This window comes from Triticum urartu, chromosome 7A (assembly GCF_056163025.1).
Source record: "Triticum urartu cultivar PI428250 chromosome 7A, HENAU_Tu73, whole genome shotgun sequence".
Classification (NCBI taxonomy): domain Eukaryota; kingdom Viridiplantae; phylum Streptophyta; class Magnoliopsida; order Poales; family Poaceae; genus Triticum; species Triticum urartu.
This window is the reverse complement of record NC_141879.1, coordinates 739594324-739600925: the sequence shown is the minus strand read 5'-3', so window position 1 is coordinate 739600925 and position 6602 is coordinate 739594324. Positions and strand designations below refer to the sequence as shown.

Genomic DNA, 6602 nt, shown 5'->3' with positions numbered 1-6602 from the left:
ATCTATCCCTGAGCTTGAGCGGCATAGAGAAAAGGAAAGCCCAAATCAAAAATTGCCTAACTAAACCAAACCAAACCAAACGTGAACTTGATAGGGGAAATTAAAGGGCTGCAAGCAAGCAAGCGAGGGAGGAGAGAAGGGTCTTCGTCTTCTTACCTTACCACCGTCGTTCAACTCGATGTTGTAGTCGCCGACGTGGTGGTGCAGGGACACGAGCTCGCCGGAGACGGCCATCAAGTCACAGGTCATGTCCCTCCCTGGTTGCACACAGGAGCAAGATTCATTAATCACCAACCGATAATACGGTAACAAGAGAGTGATGAAAAAAAGTTATTGAAAATTTATTATTAAAATAAAACAGAAAAAAATTTATTTGCCTTCTTTTGGAATTTTCAGAAGTGTCAACACTCTATAAACTGTTCGGGGATGTTTAAAAAATTGTCCGTATTTGCAAAATTTGCTCGAGAAGAAATTGTTTGGAATACCAAATTTTGTTCTTAAAAAAACAGAATTATAAAGTTTATTCACATTTGAAAAGTACATTTTGAAATTTTAAAATTGTATGTGTTATCAGTAAATATTCAAAATTTCAAAAAAAAAATCAAAATCTGTACAAAAGGTTTTAAAAAAAATTCAAATGTCTTATAATCTGACGGTGTGCTATACGCTTAATGATATCCGGTTTCCTTTATGTCAAGAGAGCAGCTCCCGGCTGGAGTTGTATGAGCTGTTGTTCGTGAGCATGAGGTCCCAAGTGCAATACCCATTATGTCGTCACTTTTTTTTTCTGGCGCCCCTAGTCCGGAAAAAATAAAACAAGGCTGAACAACCATTGACTTATGTTGATGTCACGATTTAGATGTGAGATAATATCTCACATCTAGATGTTATATAGACAGACCCAAAAAAAAAGGCATTGCATGTACATAGTCTCCGGGCATGGGTGCCAAAATTGAAGAAGAGACGTGACCTCGTTGGATCTCTGATGGATTCGTACGCAGAGTATATAGAGAGCGAACACGCATGCTTGCTATAAGATGATCGCGTCCGAGCCGGAGAAGGAGATGAAAACGAGTCCGATACGAGAAGATATATGGATGCTGTGTACATATATACGCACGTACTACCGCCATCGATTGATCGTCGTGCTCGTGCAGTCGTGTCACGCTGGCCAACCTAACCTCTAAGGCAGATGGAAGATACGCCGTCACCTCCTAAATTTCTACCGGACGACGTGCTCCTCGAGGTCCTGGGGCGCGTGGCCGTGAAGGACGTCGCCGCCCTGTTCCGGTGCGCCGCGGCGTGTAAGCGGTGGTGCTACCTCATCACCGACCCCTCGTTCCTCTGCCTCCGCTGGCCGGAGGGCGCGAGCCACACGTCCGATCTCGTCGGCTTCTTCACCCAGCAACGGTGCAAACTAGGAGATCAGAACGATGACCGGGATGGGGCCGGCATGTGCGCGCCGCCGGTGTTCGACCCCACTGCAGGATCCGTGTTCGGCTCGGTCCGCCGGTCCCTAACCACGTTCGTCCGCGGCACCGCGGCCGGCCTCTTGGACAGCGCCAAGCCGCTCGCCGCCCGCGGGGGCTTCCTCCTAGTGCGGCTGGCCCCTGTCACCTGCGGCAAGGATAGCATCCGCCTCATCGCGTGCAACGTGCTCACTGCCACATGCGACGTGCTCCCGCCGTTGGAGAATCAGTCAGCCTTCATCCACTACGGCTACTCCATCCTGACCGTCGAGGACTGTGCCGCCCCGAACCACTCGACCCGGTTCTTCAAGGTGCTGGCCATGGGCCTCGTCAAAAACGTCAACGGCCGGGAGATGCTGCAGTGCGATCTCCACACGTTCACATCTGACGATCCGAGCTGGACGACACACACGGAGTGCTTCACCGGAGCCATAGATATGTGTTGGCGGCACTGGAAAGAGGCGGTCGTGTGCGGCGGCATGGTAAGCTGGCTCTATGCGTCCATGTCCTACAATGACATCAGTTATCTCCAGTTTTCCACCATTGATGTGAGTGCCGAGAACGAGCGCCTCACCTTGACAAAGCTCTCGTTCCCGTCGCCGACGATTCTACCTGCGGCCAGTTTATATCATCTAGCCGCTGTGGGTGGGACCGTTTCGTTAGTTTGCGTCCACAAAAAACAGGGAGAAAAAGGCTTCTGCAAAGAAACTTGGAAACAAGGGGACGGTATTGGAGGAGACTGGCCCTGCTCTAGAGCAATGAAACTGACTTGGTCGGGTGAAGCAGTGGCAGACGAGTTATGGCACTTGGTTAGGGATGTCGTGCCCATGGAGATAGACTGGCCCGCATTGCTCATCGCTCGCCTAGCTCGGTACTCCTAAGTCATACCTCCAGTTGCACCTGTATATCCTGACATGCTTCCAGTTTTTTTTCTTTTCTTTTGAAATGGTGCTTCTAGTTTTTTTAACACAATACATACGCAAGTTCTTATATATCAGCGGTAGACTCATCCTTATGAACGCGCACGCACACACCTTACCTCTATGAGCACCTCCGAAAGACTGAGCCGGTATGTCATCTTGAGATTTTATGAAGTCACCTAAATAAATGCGAGCACCCGGATCCGAACGTTGGTGGGAATAACACCAAGATCAACATGGGTTGATCTTGGTGATTTGTTGCTCATATACAGGGGAGTTAAAATCTGAAAAATAATATAATGGGTTGAACAATTTATATAAAAATATAACATTTTTTTAATAGCGGTCAACATGGGTTGTTCAACAGGTCTGGTAGCAGAAAAAAAATACAAGAGGAGGTTATTTGTCGCTCATGTATGGGGGAGTAAAAATCTGAAACCATCCCATTTGCAGTTACGTTTGCAGAAAACCACCTGGTCGCTATTTTTTCATGCAAAAACCATTGCATTCCTAGTAAATTTTTTGAAGAAGGTACTGATGGGCCGCTTTGGCGCGTCTAAGAGCATTTATGAAAGTGGGACCAGATTTGTTAGAGCTAACTTTGAAAAAATACTGCCATATATACATGTTAAATAGTCTTCTTCATTCTCTTTAACACATACACACCCCTGGATCAAATAAAAAACATCCCGGGTAGGGGGTAAGCACCAGGGCTGATGAAGGGCGTCGGAGCAGTGGCATGTCCTAGACCAGCAAGAGCGCCACCGTGCTCAGTTGGGTGTGGTGCGGGCCAAGGGGCCCAGCAAGGGGCAAGGGGAGTAGGGGGACCGGCGAGAAGGGCCATCATGGACGGATGGAGAGCACATTTATAGAGGTGGTGGTGAAGAGCCGAGCGCACGTGTGAGAAGGTGAGGCCGTCCGGATTAATGGTGAGAGTGGTGAAAGCAATGGTCGAACTCATCGTTCAACCCATTGGTAAAGGTGAGGAGTATCTGTTTGTTGATGCAACGTGTCGGCGATGCAGTCGAGCTGGCTGGAACGCCATGACATAGAGGCAGGGCGGCCCTAGGGGTATTCCTTGGTATTCAGATGAATACCAAAGATTTGTTGATGTGTGTGTATACTAGCTATAATTTGTTGTATATTCCTAAGTATTCATGACAAAAATAATATAATGAGTATGAAGGAGGTGATTCCTGCTGCCACTACTAACGAAAAAGGGTTCCCCCGCTTTATATTATAAAGCACCAACACAACATCGAAGCATCCGATACAAACGCACGCCACACACCCGAGGCAAGATACACGAATGCCGGGCACCGACACACAACCTCAACGACACAAAGAACCTAAAAGATTAGCAAAATTGATCCACTTAGAGCCGACGGAGACCACCACCACAAGGAGCGATCGTCCGGGAGGATGTGCGACGGAGACGCCGGACCGAGGACTCCAAGACGGTGCCTCCAGGAAGGGCACGAGCACGAAAATCGCCACCATCTGATCCGAAGATCAAGTTTTCACCCGGAGTAAGATGGAGGGAGTAAAAGCACCATGACTGATCCTGCAAGGAGGAACATGACGTCCACGGACGCCATCACCGTGGACCAGAGCATGGACTAGGTAGGTGATGTACCACGGTGCTTCAACTCCCCCGCCGCCGCCCCAGTCCGCCAACACCCGCAGCCATGCCGCCCGAGCGTCCATGGTTGCCTGCCCGCATCATAGCCATGCAATCTGCCCACGACCAACGACTCTTACTGCCAGGGCCGCCGCCCTGCAATGAGACCACCCCTAAGCCACCAAAGGCCACGACTTTGCACAGATCCGCGATCCTAACCACCTCCAGAACCGCCGTCGGCCAACCTACCTCGAGAAGGGCCGCGACCACATCGACCGGGGGAAGGGGAAGGCGGAGAAGTGGCCCATGGCCACGATTGACGCCCGTGTCGGCTCCAGCTGCCCCCTGGAACCATGTTTCGCCCGCGCTTCGAAGGCCCAGAGCACCAGGAGGCACCGGCCGCCGCCAAATGGCGGAGAGGGAGGGTTGCCGAGCTGTCGCTGCCGCCGCCTAGAGACGCCACCATGGGACCCTCCCGAGCAGAGCACCGCCACCCAGCCGCGAGGGCCCGACTAGGTGGAAGCAGCCCACCACCACCGCTGCCGCGCCGGCCCCCTCCCACCCCACCAGAGCACCACGACGAGAGGGCCCCCCAAGACCCGCGGTGCCGGACGTGACACCGAGGCGCTGTCAGAAGCACCGCCGCCGACGCCACCACCGGCTCGCACCACCACCATGCCGCCCGCCACCCGTCACGCGCCACCATCGCCGGCCTACTCTGGGGCGCCACCACGCCGTCACACCCGACATTGAGCATCGCGCCTCGCGGCGAGGTCTGACGCGCGCCATACCCCACGCGCGGGGCACGAAGGAGCCCCACCGCCACTAACGCCCGGGCTTCGCCCAGCCGCGCCCCTTGGCGGCGGCAAAGGTGGAGGAGGGAGGAGGAGGAGGGGTGCAGCGCTGGAGATGGGGAACCCTCCCCGATGCCTTTGCGGGTGGCGGCGGGGAGGAAGGGGAGGGAATCAAGGATTGGATTTGAAGGAAACGTTCCTGCTGCCACTACTACGGAGAGATATCCCCGCCGAAGGTTGTAGAATTCGGACTTGGGTGAAGATTTGGCATTGGAGACAGTTGTCGACGAAGAGGTTGTTGAGCAGCATCCATGCTTGCTCGGCGGAGTCTGCCGGCTGGATGATGATCTCCAGGATGTCCTTGAAGAGCGAGGTGTTGAACCAGGACATGATACTTAATCAAGGATGTCCTTGAAGAGCGAGGTGTTGAACCAGGACATGATACTTAATCAATATGCATTCACTCAACGTTGCTAACAATCATCTCGGCATCGACATGTCCATTGCTGTGATCAGTGAGGCCAAGCTTGCGGAAGGTGATGTTGAAGTGCGTGTGCCAGATGAGAATATTGGCTTTATGGAAGTCAAGCACAATTGGAACGTGAGATCAGATTTTTAGGGTTTCGGAAGGTGATGTTTAGAGAAGCCAAGCATGCCCCCACAGGGACGCGCTGCTGGAGACCGCCATCGTGGGAGGCAAGGAAGGAGCAGCGTAAGGCTGTTTAGGGCTCTAGGATCCAGTCAAAACTGATACTTTGGTAATCAGTTTGTCTAATTCACATCTAGATGTTTTTTAAGGATATCACATCTAAGCTCTCACAAATATATAATGCATCAAGAAGAAACAAAAAAATTAGGACAAAAAAAATAGACCACAAACAGAATGGACATCAGCTTAGATGTGACGTAATTATGTCACATCTAGATGTGTCCTAGACAGACCTGGGAATTGCTCAACGCATTGTGTACCGTTGCATGCGTGGTGTATATATCCAAGTAGTCAAAAACGTCTAATACTATCATGTTACCAAGGGAGTACATCTCAACTAATCTTTAGATCCGATCATGGTTTAAATAAGCTACACAATCTACTATACAAAGTTCTAACCGTGAAGAGATAGGATTGTTAGGGAGAAACGCATGTGATATTTAAGTCCATTGTTATCTTCTCGGACACGATGCTGTGTATATATATATATATATATATATATATATATATATAGTATTACTATTCTTCACCCGAGGTAATCTTACGATCATTTTATAAATAAATTATGTTTCAAATACAAATAGTTACAGTCATATTAATTCACTCTGTAAAATTTAACATAAAAAAATGTCAGAAGACCAGAAAAATTACATTTTATGTACATTTTACATTATGTTTTTACGTTTGAAATTTGCGTAACATAAAATATTTTTTACGGCGATTATATATTTTCTTACGTTCTCCTTTTATGTCTGAAATAAGACAAAATTTACGGAACATAAAATTACGGTGCACTCATGTTAAAATAGAGGGGGTGAAGAATAACTATTCCTCACCCAGGATGACGAATAGCGCGACCCAAAGTTTCAGACTTCTCGGATTTAGCAAATACCGACAGAAAATTCCTCGTGGAGGTAGCTGACACGAAAAGATTGCTAATGTGTGTGCATATATACCCGCGTACTCCTACTACCTTACCTGTCATCAATCGATCGCTCGCATTACCCCGCCGAGATCGCATACATACGCACAGCTAATTAGAACATGGATGAGATAGCGGCCCCTCCCACATTGTTCCCGGACGAAGTG

General features: G+C 49.7%; 1 pseudogene; it reads right to left on the bottom strand.

Moving 5' to 3' along the window:
• Positions 1-4183: 4183 nt before the first annotated feature.
• LOC147962557 (uncharacterized) lies at positions 4184-5492 on the bottom strand (annotated as a pseudogene).
• Positions 5493-6602: the final 1110 nt, after the last annotated feature.